Source organism: Silurus meridionalis, chromosome 20 (assembly GCF_014805685.1).
Source record: "Silurus meridionalis isolate SWU-2019-XX chromosome 20, ASM1480568v1, whole genome shotgun sequence".
NCBI lineage: Eukaryota > Metazoa > Chordata > Actinopteri > Siluriformes > Siluridae > Silurus > Silurus meridionalis.
The window spans coordinates 4,028,276-4,045,619 of NC_060903.1; the positions used below are offsets into that span (position 1 = coordinate 4,028,276).

Consider the following 17,344-nt stretch of genomic DNA (forward strand, 5'->3'; position numbering starts at 1 on the left):
GTTGAAAACCAATGAATAAGTCTTTAGACCGGTCCTAGAACAATGAACAAGTTTCTTCCTAATCATTTTCCTTTATTCATGTTTTATTGACGGTTCTGATGATGTATCCTGTCTAACATGTCACTCCAAAATCTCCCATAAACATTCATCAGGACTGAGTGCGAAAAACGGACGATATGATCTACATCATTCCCTTTGAGCTCTGCTGCACAGTGACTAAAGGCTTGGCCATGCTGTAAGAAAACACAACCACCGCAACAGCAAGAAGGATAAAGAGGATCAGTCCAAGGACTGCACTATTCATTGGCAGTAATTTTCCTGTCTGAGAGGACCAACATTGGCAAAAGATTACGACAGAATTATTACGCAAAAACAAGACGTGCGTAAATTATTAGCGCTAACATGTAACATGAAAAATAAAAACTTGCATTTTAGATTCTTGGTGACGGTTTGAACGCTACGATTTCTCACTACGTAATTCTTCTACCTGCCAAATTATATAAATATATACGGGTCGTCCCTGAGTTACAATAGAGACTCATTACAATGACACCATCGCAACTTGAAAATATCAAAACATGGCCCAGCCTACCCAGGGGCCTTAATGAATGATGACCAGGATGGGGCAGTATACTGCAATCGGTTCATAATTGAATAAATTACAGGATAAAATTTAGCAGAAGAAATTCCACTATTGTAATGCATCGACTTTATAGTGCACGAGTACCGGTTCATTAATGGAGGGCGGAGCGTGCTGTGTGCTCCGTTTCATTGTCCGGTGACGCCGATAGAAAAGGAAAGAGACGAGCTAAAAATCGGGCCTTAAAGCAGCAAAAACACAGACAAAAAATACGCACTCTAACACCGAGACACTGAACTCTGTTGACCGCTGGTGCGTGTGAGGCATCTCACAAGGAGGAAGATACGTACATTGTGGTGCAAAAATGTGTAAATTTTTTTACCATTTTTTTTGTAGCGCTATCGTCATTATAAGATCGAAAATCGCAAGTCGAACTTGTGTGCGCACACACACACAATGTGGGTACTTGACTGTAATTATCCATCTGCCAATATTTTATTGAATTTCTATACAACTCCAAGTACATCATAATACATCATTTGACATGAGAAAGCAACAAAAAGTCAGCAAACAATGGAGAAGTAATGCTTATTCCTCACAACATATCTTAAACTTTTTAACTTAAACTACGTATTAAACTACCTCTTTTCACAGACACAGTTTCCGCTTGTGCCAGGTTACAGATTTCTGCACCCTTGCACATACATTTAACTTGACTTACTGGTGTGTCGTTAAATTGGTGACAAACAAGGCTGGAAAAAGTTGCAGAAAATTTCCGCAAACTTTCTATGCGAATTTTTGAAATATTCCAAGGAATTTATGGAAATTAGACATTTTTAGTTTGTTCATAAGATGATGTGCATACAAACTAATACACTTTATTACTAACATTAAAATCTATGTAATATGTATGTCATTTACGTGAATCCTCACCAAGGTTGACATTTATTTGACATCATTTTGCAAACTCAAGAAATGATGCGTGTTCTTGAGGAATGCAATTTCTGCTCTGCACATTGATCAATCACATGCACACAACACACTTACCGAGGCCACACCCCCCTGACATGCAGCGTGCATGTCAGGGGGGTGTGGCCTCGGTAAGTGTGTTGTGTGCATGTGATTGATCAATGTGCAGAGCAGAAATTGTGAAAGTGCATTAAATCTGAATGTTTTAACAAAGATGACCCTAAAGATTATTCACAGTCATTCCCGAATATTTCAGTTAATTTCCATGGAAAGTTTCCAATCTTCAAAATTCCCAAATTGTTGCAACCCTAGTGCCGTGACCGTTTTGATCAGAGCTCTTAAGGTGTGTAGAACAAGGCAAATGACAATCATAGGAGTATTACAAAGTCCTAAATGTGCACCTACTGTGCATTCCCTAGTACAAGCTTTAGCTCTTCAGCTAAGTAAATATGTACAGTAAGTCTGATGGCACGGGTTCAGCTGACCGAGAGCTGGGTGGTCAGGGCTGCTTGTCTGACCGAGCTCCTGTTCTGGTGTTCAGCACGATTCTGGTCCACACACTTCCACTGCCTACCGAATGAGGCTGATTTTTCTTCACACTGATTACGGAGGAGCCGCGGGTCGTTTTTATAACAGCTTGGAGTGAGATAAGGCAGAAGCCTAACTTGTGCGGTCGGATTCAGCAGAATACGGTTACGTCATCAGTACTGCGGAGTGCATAGTTTTCTACCTCAAGCAAACCACATTCCTCTGCGTACCTGATTCAGGTTTAGTAAGTGTGTTAAAACAAACACCTGCTGGACTACAGCGCTCCGGAGCTGCACATGAGCCACGGTGTGCTGTGAAGTTTGTCAGGTTGTGGTTGTTAAAGCTGAATTAGTTATACCATATTTCTCTCAGGTTTTGGACAGAAATCCCAGAAAATGTTTATTTCAATCAAAGGATCTAATTTTGAAACATGCTGGGGTCCTTTATCGAAGAATATAACTTAGAATAATGCTAGTAGAGTAGCATTGTTCTTCTGGGAGAAAAAAAAAGAGCGAGAGAAATCAGCGTTACTGTAACTAGCTAGCTAGCAATGAGGCTTCTTATTTTGAACTAGCCTGATTATAGGTTTTGGTTGTAAGATGTATGGAAAGCCATTTTGGCCAAAATTAGTACTTGATTAAATTTTTTTCTCAAATGCTCGGATTCGACAGCAAAACAACAAATGTAACTACCTGAGCGTTATTAATGTACCACAACACATTCCTTTTGCTGCATGCAAATGACGCATGACAAAATCTCTTCATGGAATAATAATAAAAATTGAACACACACCCCACTTTGGATTTCACATACCGGAAATGTTGCGTTTACTGTTAAACTACACGATGGCTAAATGCTTCGTAACATTGGCCCAAATATCTCACAACCATCTCGCATATTCCTGACAATATTTTGCCTCACAGGCGTATCTCTTTTCTCTCCTTCTCTGGAGCACATGCCCCTGCCAGGCCAGAGAAAGGCTTTTCCACGTCGGTTATTTTTAGCTAGTGATGTAATGACCTCTCCTGCAGGGTTTTAACTTGCAGATGCACACAGACGTGTTTGTGTTGTGGAATTTTATATGGGGAGAGAAAATACATACATACATACATATATAATATACAAACAAAAGTATTGAGACACCTGACCTTTCCAGTCATAGGTGTTTTCTCCACAAAATGTCACCACAAACTTGGAGGCACACAATTGTGCAGGATGTTTCTGGATGCGGGAGCATTACATTTATTTAAACTAGGAGATCCAACCTTGTTCCAGTGTGACAATGTTCCTATGCACAAAGCCAGCTCCGTGAAGATCTCCTGCTATAAAGCTCTATAATCCTACCTACTGAACATCTTTGGAATGAATTATAAAGCGGTTTGTACCTCAGGTTTATTCACCTCACCTACATCAGTACCTGACTTTACTAACACCCTTGTGGCTAAATGAGCACAAATCTCCACACTCTGAAATCTAGTGGAACATCTTCCCAGAAGAATGGAGGTTACATTTTTTACAGAAAAATGGGACTATATGGGGAATGGGATGTTCTAAAAGAAGATCATGGTGCACAAATGTTGGTTTGTAGATACAGGTGCACACAAACAGACACACACCTCTTTTTTTTCCACCACCTAATGGGCATAAACTAATGTTATTTCACTGACTGGACCCCAGAGAAGCACATTATAGCCATGTTTTATTTTCACTATGAAGGTTGTGTGGCTAATAGCAGGCAGGAAAAAAATACTTCCACTCAAAACACAATGGTGAAAAGATTTTTGCGGATGAGACAAGGACACACTGTTGTTGTGGAATTCATGGTATTTGTGAATTTCCCCATGTGCTTGATTCCCTGGGCATTGTGTTCAAGATGAAGGACATTTTTTACCTCTATAATCCTTTGAACCTACTGCGTAGGAACGGAGTTAGAGCAGTATTCAAATCTATTGTACAATATTATGGTAATGATTCTTCTCATCATTGTGACAAATCCAACAACCTTCAAAACCTCACTACATACTAGAAAAGCAATTTCTCTCTCGTCCACTGTATGTCATTAACCACTAATATGCTTTCACCAAACTTCAGTGAAAAATAAACCCAGTAAACACACAAAAGTAAAACAGTGCGGTGTGACCGCGAAACTTAGACAAAACGACTTGTTGACATGTAAATAATGTCAATGTGGCTGTACAGATTAAACTGGAATATCAGACACCTTATGCCTTCACCACTTTTTTTTTCCACACAAAATAAAATAAAAAAAAACCTGACATTATACAAAAGCTGAGCCTTAAGAAAATAAATGTGATTCACAACAGAGGTCAGGAACGACTTTAACTCTTTATACTTTCCACTCCTGGCCAGAAGCAAAAATCTGAGCTCAAGATGCTTTTAAACGATTCAAATCCGAAGGATATGTATACCGAAAAACCCCCGGTGATCATGTAAAAATCCGCCTGGACAGATTCAGCTCCATCTTGAAAACACTTACATTAATCAGGTGTAAAATAATGACATCACAATATGAGCGGTGAAGTGAATAACAATAATAATCTCTTCATCGTGGCACCTGTTAGCGGTGGGATATTATTAGGCAGCATTTTGTCCTCAAAGGTGACGTGTAAGAAGCAGGAAAAATGGGTGAGCATAAGAATTTGAGTGAGGGCCAAGTTGTGATGTCTAGACATCTGGGTCAGAGCATCTCCGAAACTGCAGCTCTTGTAGGGTGTTTCCTGGTCTGCATTGGTCAGTATCTCTTAAAAGTGCTCCAGAGAAGGAACAGTGGTGAACCTTCATGCACCACCAAGGCTGGTCCGCATGGTCCGATCCAACTGACGATGCTGTAAATGCTCAACAGATCAGGACTTTTTTGGCAGCAAAAGGGGGACCAACACAATATTAGGCAGGTGGTCATAAAGTTATGCCTAATCGGTGTATTTCACTGTCCAATCTTGGTTTTTACCAATGAAATCATTGAAAATGACCTGGAAAAAAAACACTTCCCATCCCAAACTAGATTTCGCTGACCTATGGAAATTGTTTTCCTCCGTACACCGATCAGCTTGACTGGCAACCCACCCTCAACACATCATCCAATCAGCTTCTGAGTGTTATTGTTGGGAGACCATGTGCATGATTCCCAACATCGCCACAGGCATCTGTGGAGAGCAAAACAGGCCAAACTCCCTCTGCTGTCAATCACAACTAGCATGTGTATGCAGAAGAGGGTAGATAGCAGTTTTGTGTTCCTTGATCCTGCAATGCAGCATGAGCAGCAGTTCTGAAGGTCACTCCCAGCTGAGTTCATATTAGTCTCAAATCCCCATTCAATAGCTGTTATATGACCGAGGAAAACTGGCTGGTCTGAGAAAATTGGATGGTGTCCAACTTGAGGAGACAAATGGAACAACGGTGAGCTACAGCTAATGCGATTTTTTTTAAAAAGAGATGATGATCAGAAAAAAAACGATGATCAGTGCCTGGACTCGACAGTCTACGATCTTGAACTGATTTCCTGCAAGTACACGCAAAGGCTTTACCTCTGATACCAAGAAAAAAAACCCTGTGATTAAACCTGAAACACAAACACCTACAGAGTGTGCGCTTTCAGGCCTTTGCTTTGTGCCAAAAGTGTTCGCACCCTAGTCATACCAGCATTCTGAACACTTTAGGATTTTTTTAATGAAAATGACACTCACAAGCTTCCAAGGTTTCATCCACATCCACATCAGAAGGAACATGAGGACATGGGGAGATAAGATGGCACTATGCTTGACACAGTTCTGTGATCTGGAGCTGCTTAGCAACACCTAGGCATTGTGACTCCTTAACTATGAACAACACACAGGCCTAACTCCATCACACCCAATTCCCATCAGCTTCTGCCTGAACATTCGCTCAGACACCTGGGAGCTCAGGTGCACCAAAAAAAAGAAAAGAAAAAAAAAGAAAAAAACATTTATAGGATTTTAACCTATGAACTTCCGATCCAGAGTCACCTTAATCACCGAGCTACAACCTTCCCTAAAAGACCTGTAAAGCTGACTGAGGAAGAGTTGCTGAAGATCCATCAAGTAGTTTTTCTAATAAAATGTATTCAAAGAAGATTTTTAATCCAAGAAAGCCTTGGACCAAATGCACCCGAGAGCTAAAGACCAGCATAAACTTCATGCTAGGTTTAGTACATTGATGCACTCAAGCACTTTATCAGAAGTTCTGCGTTACTCAAAAGCATGTCCCTGAGCTCTTTGTTCGCCAGCGAGTCCCTTTTGACAGCGGCTGATGACAACCTGTGAGCATCAAGCGCTTAGACAAAGGAACATCTCAGACTGCCGCTGAGGCTTTTTTTTTTTCTTCTCCTCGGGCACTTTTTTAAAACCTATGAGCTCCTAACAGATGGACCCCCTGTGGTTTACATCTCATCAGAGCAGACATGTGACATAATGGCTTGAAAAAAGAAGCACAACTACATTATAGCGTTGCTCAGGTAGACACAGGAATGTGCAATGTCCTGTAAGTTATTACCTTAATAGCTTATAAAACGTCTCTGACTAGATGTCAGTCAAAATTATACAGCCCACACGTTTTCCGCCTCTAAAGCCCACCAACGAAACAAACCGAACATCATCTTATTGACCTCACGGTACTTTAGGATGTAATATAAAGCTCACATTCGACGAGACACCAGACAACACCCCCCATGTGACACCCAGATGGTTCTCCATGCTAAAACGTACAAAAGTTAACGCCCTTTTTGACTGACAGACTGACATCTTTTTGTAAGTTAATTGCAGTGTATAGTGACTCCTGGCCACAAGTGGATTTCTTAAATGTGTATCTAGTGTGTGTCTTTAATTGGAATAGACAGACAGATAGCTTTGGAAAGGAATACAACATTAGTTTTTGCCACCAATACATGGCAACCGAACATTCCCTTCAAAAGGTGGTCCTTGGAAACCGTTCGGTTCGGTTATAGAAAAAAAAAAGAGGACACAGGAAGTTAGTGGGAAATTCTAACGATCTGATCTGCATATTACCAGGCAGCGCAGCAGAGTGTAGCAGAAAAGAAAAGATGAACAATTCAAATCAAGGAGAAAAAGAACAGTGTAACAGTTGACATTAGGTCTTCATCCACTTGCAACAGCCTCTTTCCTTCTTTCTTCCTCAAACGTGATAAAAACTAAAAACAGTGCAGCTCGTCACTACAGAGAAAGTGAAGTGTTTCTGGTGGTGAAAACGACTGAAACTAATCCTATTTGAATCTGAAATGAAGAACGAAAGAAAGAACAAAAGAACGAAAACAATAAGAAAAAAGAAAGAAAGAAAGAAAGAAAGAAAGAAAGAAAGAAAGAGAGAAAGAAAGAAAGAAAGAGAGAAGGAAAGAAAGAAAGAAAAAAGAAAGAAAGAAAGAAAAGAAAGAAAGAAAGAAAGAAAGAAAGAAAGAAAGAAAACAATAAGAAAGAAAGAAAAAAGAAAGAAAGAAAGAAAGAAAGAAAGAAAAAAAAAGAAAGAAAGAAAACAATAAGAAAGAAAGAAAGAAGAAAGAAAGAAAGAAAGAAAGAAAGAAAGAAAGAAAGAAAGAAAGAAAGAAAACAATAAGAAAGAAAGAAAGAAAGAAAGAAAGAAAGAAAGAAAGAAAGAAAGAAAGAAAGAAAGAAAGAAAAGAAAGAAAACAATAAGAAAAAAGAAATAAATAAAAAGAAGAAAACAATAAAAAAGAAAGAAAGAAAGAAAACAATAAGAAAGAAAGAAAAGAAAGAAAGAAAGAAAGAAAGAAAGAAAGAAAGAAGAAAACAATAAGAAAAAAGAAAGAAAGCAAGCAAGAAAGAAAACAATTAGAAAGAAAGAAAACAAGAAAGAAGAAAACAAGAAAAAAGAAAGAAAAAGAAAGAAAGAATAGAATAGAATAAGAAAACAGAAAGAAAGAAAGAAAGAAAGAAAGAAAGAAAGAAAGAAAGAAAGAAAGAAAGAAAGAAAGAAAGAAAGAAAAGAAAGAAAGAAAAGAAAGAAAGAAAGAAAGAAAGAAAGAAAGAAAGAAAGAAAGAAAGAAAGAAAGAAAACAAGAAAGAAAGAAAGAAAACAAGAAAGAAAGAAAGAATAGAATAGAATAAGAGAACAGAATAAGGAAGAAAATGTTGGGAGAAACACAAGGAAGGAAGTACGAATGGTAATAAACCCCCGCGCGTGCGCGTACGTGTACACACACACACACACACACACACACACCACGCCGTGTCGACGTATCAGCGCGCGATCCAATCTGCACGTGTGGCTTTAAGAGGATGAGGAAGGATGAGGAGGAAAAGGAGGAAGAGGAGGAAGAGTACAGCCAGGGGACTTTTATTGTGATAAGAGAAGAGAAGAAAAAAAACCTGGCGGTCTGGTCGAGTTTAAGTGCCACGAATAAAAACCCTGAGACACCAAACATCAACCCTCAAATCTCTCAGGTCAACATTTAACTAAACAATTCAACACAAAGTGTTTCCTTTCAAAAGTAACACCCCCCCACACACACACACACACACACACACACACACACACCGGCAGAAAGCAGACCGGATGACGGAAATGTTGCAGAGAAACAGGAGCAGTTCGGGAGAATGAACGTGTTTATACTGAGTATTACTTCTGATCAGATCATGTGCTGAACTTTGTGTATCAATTACACGCTTTTACTGTTCCATGGGGCAGAAACACTGAATATAAACAATTAACTTCAATTAATAACTTCTCCACAATATACAAAAACTTTTATTATTATTATTATTATTATTATTATTATTATTATTATTATTATAAGACCAGGAGGCAGCAGTTCTCGGCATCACGTCTTAAAGCCAATCAAAGCGCTGAACCGTTCCCAGTGTTCACCTACCTCGCGTTCCGGGGAGAGAGTGGGGGGGCAGAAAGGGGCAGAGGAGGGCAACAGCGCACAATTTAAACTTTCAGCCCCCGAGCGAGTACAAAATCCTCCATTTCCAGGGTAACCCCGTCCTCCAGGGAGCCACCAGGGAGCCACCAGGGCGCCCAGGCAGGGAATCACCGAGTCCCGAGGGGGAACCAGACCCCGAACGGGTGATCAACAACAACAACAACAACCAAAAACTCGGACAGATGAAGCTAGTGGTTGACGCGGCGCTTCATCAAGATTACGAAAGAAAAAAAAGAAAGAAAACCCGAAAGACCCCCGGAGAGCCGGCGGGCAGAAACTTCAGGAGGAGATCGTGATGGAAGGGGTTAGAAGTGTTTGGGGTGCCGGGTGAAGCCTCCTGGAGCGCGGCACGGAAATGAAAGTGTATCGGCTACTTTGTAACGGCGTCGCGTTGTTGGAGGAGGAGGAAGAGGAGGTGGAGGAGGTGGAGGAGAGAAAGATGAGCTTTCGATAAGACCGAATAAAACGGATTCTCCCGAATACACCCCCCCCTCTCTCTCTCTCCCTCCTCTCACCCTCCCTCCTACCACCATCACCCCCCCCCCTTGCTCTCTTCTTCTTCTACCCCCTTCCTCCTCCTCCTCCTCCTCCTCAAAAACTTCACACACCGCTCTTTTCTCTCACTTACCGGCTCCCAGAGGCGCTTCTCCGTCTATCCGCTCTCCTCCTTTCGCCTTTTTTGAGTCACAAATAAATAAAACTCAGCGTCAAAAACAAGAGTCGCGGGGATACCAGACCTGAGATCAGCCTTTTCCTCCTCACCTCTTCTGCTCCCCGCTCCGCCGCCTGGGCTGCCAAATAATGCGCCTTATACACACACACACATACACACACACTCCTCTCTCTCTTTCTCTCACTCACTCACTCTCACACACACACACACGCACGAACCGCGGCGTGACCGCAGTGCGCATGCGCGCTTGTGCACGCCAGGAGCGACCAAGTACATTACACACAGGACCATTATTCCTGACCATGACCAATAACAAGGAGGGCAAAAGATCCGGACCCCAACACACACACACACACACTTCTTTCCCAATACACCCCACCACCACCACTGCCCACTCTACCCAACTCTAACCTACACCGATCAGGTATTATAACATTATGATCATTTAAGTGAATAACACTTATCTCTTCATCATGGCACCTGTTAGGAAAAATGGGCGAGCATAAGGATTTGAGTGAGGGCCAAATTGTGACGGCTAGACGCCTGCGTCAGAGCATCTCCAAAACTACAGCTTGTGGGATGTTCCTGGTCTGCAGTGGTCAGTATCTATCAAAAGGGGTCCAAGGAAGGAACAGTGGTGAACCGGCGACAGGGTCGTGGGCGGCCAAGGCTCGTTGGCGCATGTGAGGAGCGAAGGCTGGTCCGTGTGGTCCGATCCAACAGGCGAGCTCCTGTAGCTCAAACTGCTGAAAAAGTTTGTGCTGTTAATAGTCGATGGGGAAGGACTGTTTTAGCAGCAAAAGGGAACAAACACAATATTAGGCAAGTTGTCAAAGTTATGCCTGATCAGTGATTATATATGATATATAGTGTATATATAGGATAGAGATCCCCAGTACACTATAGTTACAGTGAGGGATACATGCACTCACTCATCAGTTTATCTTCATCTTGGTAGGGATGGCAGTGGCGCCGATTACTGGGTATTGCATGAGGCCCTGTTTTGGGACCTGTGTGTTTCAGGAGACCTCAGACACTCATTCAGAACTATCGTGGGCAATCCACATTGACAAAACCACCCCAGGTGTTCCTTGGCGGTAGGAGGAAACCAGGAAAGTAGAGGAAAGCGACATGGACACATCCAACCAGACAGGATCCTGGAGCTCTGCCAGATGTGTCTGTATTTTATGTTTACATTACGATGTATAAATACAGCGATGACACTTAAACCTAAAGCCGCTCAGAGGTGAAGGTAATAAAATCGATTCTCCTAGTTGAAATCAATTTATAGCATTTTGGTGTTTATCCTGAGCGACCTACATTTATCTCATTAATTCAACTGAGCATTTATGGGGTTAAGGGCCTTGCTCAGGGGCCCAGGAGTGGCAGATTGATGTAGTTGGCATTTGAACTCATGACCTTCTGCTTAAAAGATCAAATGCTTTAAACAAACTCTGAAGACATCTGGGTAAGGGTGTCCCCCAAACAGCAGGTCTTGCAGGGTGTTTCGGTATTCAGTGGTACACACCTACCACAAGTGGTCCAGGGAATGACCACCAGCCTCACTGGAGTGTGTGGGGAGTGAAGGCTAGCTGGTCGCTTCCGGTTCTACAGAAGAGATACTCTATTGGTTATGCTCTACAAACCATTTCTATCTGTCGAGGCAATGATCTTCTCCTTCTGTCCAGGAGACAAATACCACATTTGCTCTTCCTGTCACTCTTCTGGGAAGATGTTCCACTAGATTTTGGAGCAGCTTGTGGACATTTGTGTTCATCAGCCACAAGGGTGTTGGCCTGGGGTGAAGTCAGCATGCCAGTTCTTCCCAAAGGTGTTCAGCAGGGATGAGATCAGAGCTCTACAGCAGGCCACTCAAAATCTTCCTCTCTAAACCATGTAAAGCACATCTTCGAGGAGCTCACTTTGTGCACAGGGGGATTGTGTTCCTCTGGCTTTGTGCTAACAGTTTGGAGAAGAACCACATATGGCTGGAAAAGTCCGGTTTCTGAATATACACACATGCAAAGATATGCACAAATAAACATTTATTTATTTATGGTAATTTATGCGTATGCATGAACCTGTATATACGTGTGCACTATTTAAGTCATTATAACGTTATACATTCAAATAAAGTGTTGTTATTTTACAATCAGCGCTACAGATGTTGTGCCAGTGAGAAGAATAATAAGTGCTATGTCTGTGATCTGACAGTGCCAGAGAAGATCTGGTGTGTGAGAGTGTGATACATGGAAGGATAGGTGGGGGGGTGGGTGGATTGGTGTGGATACTGTAATCCCCAGTGAATTAGACCTGATAAACACAAATACACCCACACAGACGTGCGCAAATATATACGGGGTTGATTTCATCATTTTATTTTTTTTTGCAATCATTTCCTCAGGGGTGTGTTTCATCTGATGTCGATTTCAAAGCCACCAGATTTAAACCGCCGATTGTCAGATTAAAGATTTAACAAATAAACCTTAGATTTTTTTCCCCCTCGAATAAATACGGCTAATATCTTTTTTTTAAATTACAGGATGCACAATACATGTCAAAGAACACAAATCAGCTATCCTCATATACGGGAAGGAAAAGAAACGACCACAAAATCACGTTCAGCGCAATAGATTTATTGATTAACTAAGACAAAGTGGCACCCTCCTGTCCCTTGGTATAGCACATACCGGCCTATTAAGGTTATATAAGATGCGCTTAGTGCAGCAATACTTGATTTAATTAGATTAAATAAAAGCCACAGGGTGCATTTTGGGTCATTATGGTTCAAATGTTGCTAAAGAACCATTATCTTTAAACACGAATCGAAGGGAGTGTCATAGAAAAGCGCTCGGATCTCATCATACTTAATTGGATGTACAGAATTTGAGGCTTTTCTAGAAGTGATTCAATTCCAGAAAATATCATCTAGCACTCCGAAGATTCTGGTTCGAAAAGAAAGACATATTTGGCATTTTCTCTTGTTATTTGATAGAAGAAATCGTACAACTTTATGTTTTTCTGTACGCACAAAGTTTAGGCTATTTTTAAATGAATAAAAATAATCATGAAAACAGAAACCAAAAGACAACATGGTGCACTCAAAGGTCACGACACAGCACCACGTTCGGTTTGTCTTTCAGCTCAGCAGGAAACAGTAATGGCTGCCCTGAACAACATGACAGTCTTGACTTTAATCCCCATTTAAGTACAGTAACAATGCAGGAAGTGGCCCTCCCAGTCCCCATCAGCCCGGCTCACTATTTGGCAGGAAGTCTCGACTCTCGGCTCTGCTCTGACACCTACTACCTAATAAGCATCACTTAGTTAGCGTCAGGTTTCCTCCCCCACCAAGTTACGACTCTGTAGAGCACGAGATCGTATTTCAACTGAACCATGTCGTGTTTTTTTTTTTTTAAGGCCCAGGATGTGTTTCTCTGGACTTCATGTCTTATCACAGGAATGTCAAAGGCACTGCTGGGCAGATTAGAAAAATAAAGACAGTCATGTGACCAGGCCTGCAAGCTGACCTCAGAGTTGGCATGGTTCCCTGCAGAAACACATGCGCACGCACACACACACGCACACTCACACACACACACACACACAGAGACAGAGACAGCTCCACCATTACTGGAGATCAGGACTTTTATGCATTCCTCAAGGGCAAGGCACAGAAGCACACACAAATATGCAGTCACACCCTCATGTTTGTATACACGTGACCTCAGCATATCGATTTGTACACACGGTTAACTGAAAATGCAGGTTAATGTTATCAATAATACATATATATAAATATATATATACACACACATACACAATATATTACCAAAAGTATTAGGACACCTGACCTTTCCTGCTATATGTGGTTCATTTCCAAATTGTTACCACAAAACTGAAGGCACTCAATTGTAGAGGACGTCTTTAGATGCAGTATAATACAATTTTGAAAACCCAAACCTGTTCCAGCATGGCGATGCCCCTGTGCACAAAGAGAGCTCCTTGAAGATCTGGTTTACATGGTTTGGAGAGGAAGATCTTATCTTAGAGCTCTGATCTCATCCCTACTGAACACCTTTGGGATGAATGTAAACGCTGACTGCACCCCATGTCTCTTCACCTACATCAGTACCTGCCTTTCATAATACCCTTGTGGCTGACGAACACAAATATCCATAAGCACCCTCCAAAATCTAGTGGAACATCTTTCCAGAAGAGTGCCAGGAAGAACAAATTGGGACTAAATGTGGAATGCGATGCTCAAAAATCACAAACTGTCCTATTAATACACAATGTGCACTTTATTAGAAAAAGTACCCGTCTTTTCAATCAATCAATCAATCAATCAATCAATCAATCAGCCAATCATGAGGTGTAATGTAATATGCATATTCATATTAAACATTAAAATGAGGATTTGATTGACTCAATGATCTGCTGATCTGGAATTTTATGAAATCTTTTATGTAATTATTAGTAAATGTGTTACACTTTTATTACTTAGAAAAGAATAAATTGATTAATATTTAAGATTGATTTCTTCTCACTAAACAGTTTCCCAGGCGTGTTCTCTCAGCACCGCTGCTGCTACGTAAATATGACGTATCACAACACTATGGAGACCGAGGCGTGTCCTGAGTCACACAGAATACAGATTAACATGGCAGAGGTAGAGCTGCATTTACCTGGATTGATTTCATTTTGTCCTTTTTTATTCTTCGAACTACAAAGACGTGTTTGTGAAATGGCCACGAGTAAGAAGTCAGAAGGCACTAAAGTAAATTATTAATTTGCTGCCTGTCTGAACTAAAGAAATTAAAGTGAACTATCTGTGTTATATTGAATTGGAGAACATACATTTTTTCCATTGGATAGAATCGAAATCGTATCGTATCAAAGGCTATCTTGCATCAGACTCAGTTATGAAGATGAACATCCCTGATATGTATCAATATATGTTTAATTAATGGCACAGTTGAGGGTGAGTATATGCAAATCCAAAGACAGTAGAAATGTAATGAATCGTTTTAAGATTTCTTATTTTTATAGTTATAAAAAGGTACAAATATTGTAGCAGAATTAACCTTTAAAGAACCTTGAAAATCGTCGTGTTCAACGTGAGATTGTTTTGCCTACTTCAAGTCAAATGTTGTTCTTCATAAAGCAGCACAGAGGTGCAAAAGTCCAGAGTCCACAGTTCGATCCTGATCCTGCGACTGTTTCTTCATGACCTTCCAAAAATCATAGCAGACAGCGGTTCGGATACGTCTTACTTCTAGAACGTGTGCATGGTATACTGATGGACTTACACCGCATCCATTACATTTCAGGTGCCCTTGATTTATTATTTCATTCCATCCAATCGAGCAGTTAATGTTCAAGAGCCTTCCTCAAGGGCACCAAGGGTGGGCCTTTCAGAAGTTCAACAGCTTGACCACTGAACAAGAACTTGCATGTATTCCTGGGACAGGCTCCAAATTCACTGTGATAAGATGCGTTCCTGAAGATGAAAGAAGAAACCTTATGGTATATTTCAAATCAGATTGTTATGTCACTTACATTTTCCAGAGGGTCCTTGAATAGATAATCACAAAGAGAGTCGGGTTTCTCTCAGGGTATCTGCCTCATGCATTATATCGACAAAAGTATTGAGACACCTGATCTTTCCTGCCATATGTGGTTCTTTTCCAAACTGGTACCACAAAGCTGGAGGCACACAATTGCTTTGGATGCGCTATAATAAAATTGTGTATTCAATTAAAACTTGGAAACCCAAACCATTCCAGCATGGCAATGCCCCATGCACAAATCAAGCTGCATTAAGATTTACATGGTTTGAAGAGGAAGATCTCGAGTAGCCTGCTATAGAGCGCTGATCTCATCCCTACTGAACACGTTTGGGATGAATTGGAATGCTGACTGCACCCCTTTATGAACACCCTTGTGGCTGATGAACACAAATGTCCTCACTCTAAAATCAAGTGGAACATCTGAGAAGAGTGGGGGGAATTAGAAAACTGGGAGCACACTGCATACAGACCAGGTGGTTTCGCAAACTTTTGGCGATATAGTGCATCATCTCAGGGAGTTTTTTCCCTCCCCTCCCCTGCCGCCAGCTGCCCAATAGGGATAAACATACTAGGGGTTAATTTACGAAACTAAAATTAATTTGCAATCTAATCAATTCTGTGAAGCTACTTTGGGACAATGTCCATAGTTAAAAGTGTTATAGAAAAAAAATTGAATAGAACTGAATTTTTCTTCCTGCCAACCAGAAGCAGTTTGGGTTACAGACATTTTCACTTGACTGTACATCATTAAAATTAGAAGCACTCGTGATCCGACTGTGATCGCATTACTTAGGAGGGGGGAAAAAACAACAACCCAAAACATTGTGCAGCACGTCATCGCTGTCCATTACAGTCACGTAACAGTTAACGTAAGATAATATAATAACGTTTATACTGCATTATAGTGAAACCTGGCACCAAGATGAGTTTTTCAGCTTTTAAATCTTATAGATGAATTTAAGCTCACAAGTTAAGGTCCCTCGATAGTGGGATCGTGTGTGTAAGAATTGAGTCCTAAGTCCAAAAGGTGTAAATGATAATGGAGTAAAATTCATGAGGTCAGCAGCATTAAAGCTATTTTTAGTATTTCACCATCCCAAATGTGGATCATTGAAACAACAACCATGACACACATTTTCAAGTTCAGATCTTCAGAGCGTTCAACAGAACCCTGATTTGTTCTCGAGTCGATAAGTATATGACAATTTAGAGTAGTTCAAAATAAATTCGAGTGCATCATCGGATTTATTTAAATGACGTCCTATTTTTAACCCGTTCAAGTAAGCAGTTAAGATGAGTTTTTAATATTAATAAATACACTTAAACAGCTAAATGCATTTGTCACTTCCCCCTAAAACAGTATCGTACATTAACGTGAGATTTAAACATTTACTACATCGGTCAGTGGGAAACAAATTAAGTTTTCGTTCAAAGAGACAAAAAGACACGACTGCTTTTTGTAACATTTATGCAAAGGTTGTTTTTTTTTCTTTTCTTGTTTGTTTTTTTTTAAATCTGATGAAAATAATAACAAGGGTAATAATATGGATAAATGCGGCATATAAATATTCAAACTTTACAAAATTTAATAAATGGATTTATTTGTTAAAACTACAGAAAAGGGGGGTAAATACCTTTAAAAAAAAAAAAAAAAAAAAAAAAAGCTGACTCAGCAGGGTTTGTACAGTGGATAAGAGAAAAGGGAAAGGGGGAATAAAAGAAAAAAAAAAAGAAAAAAAGATGAGCACTGTGACATGTCAGTACAAAACACGTCTCGCTAAAGGAAACTCTTGGGTCTGGTTTAAGAAATATTTACTAGAATATTACAAAAAAGGGTCTTCAGTTTCACCAGCCTGGAGTTGAGAAAGGAATGCTGATCTGGGATCAGAATGCTACAGGAGATGGATCCGTCTTCAGCATGGGAAGAGTTCATTTATGACTACAGACCTGGGAGAATGTGAAAGGAGAACAGGCTGTGACACCTCTAGCGCCCTCTCTTGGTTATACTTTTATATGCACATCTCGAATGAAACCCAATATTGATGGAGATGCACGGAAAAAGTGTTTAACAATAAATATCAGTG

At 40.5% G+C, this 17,344-nt stretch overlaps 1 protein-coding gene across 7 annotated transcripts in view; it reads right to left on the reverse strand.

Annotated features, from left to right (window-relative positions):
* LOC124402996 (transcriptional repressor p66-alpha-like) overlaps positions 1–9,918 on the reverse strand; it is a 29,418-nt gene extending 19,500 nt beyond the window's left edge. For 4 of the 7 annotated variants that reach the window (XR_006928819.1, XR_006928818.1, XM_046876515.1 and 1 more), the window contains exon 1: positions 9,643–9,881. The gene's annotated coding sequence lies outside the window, so the exon portion shown is untranslated. Of the gene's footprint in view, positions 1–8,957; positions 9,509–9,642 lie in introns of those variants that run through there. The other 3 variants (XM_046876513.1, XM_046876514.1, XM_046876512.1) reach the window with 3 other exon arrangements.
* Between the last annotated feature and the right edge of the window lie 7,426 nt (positions 9,919–17,344).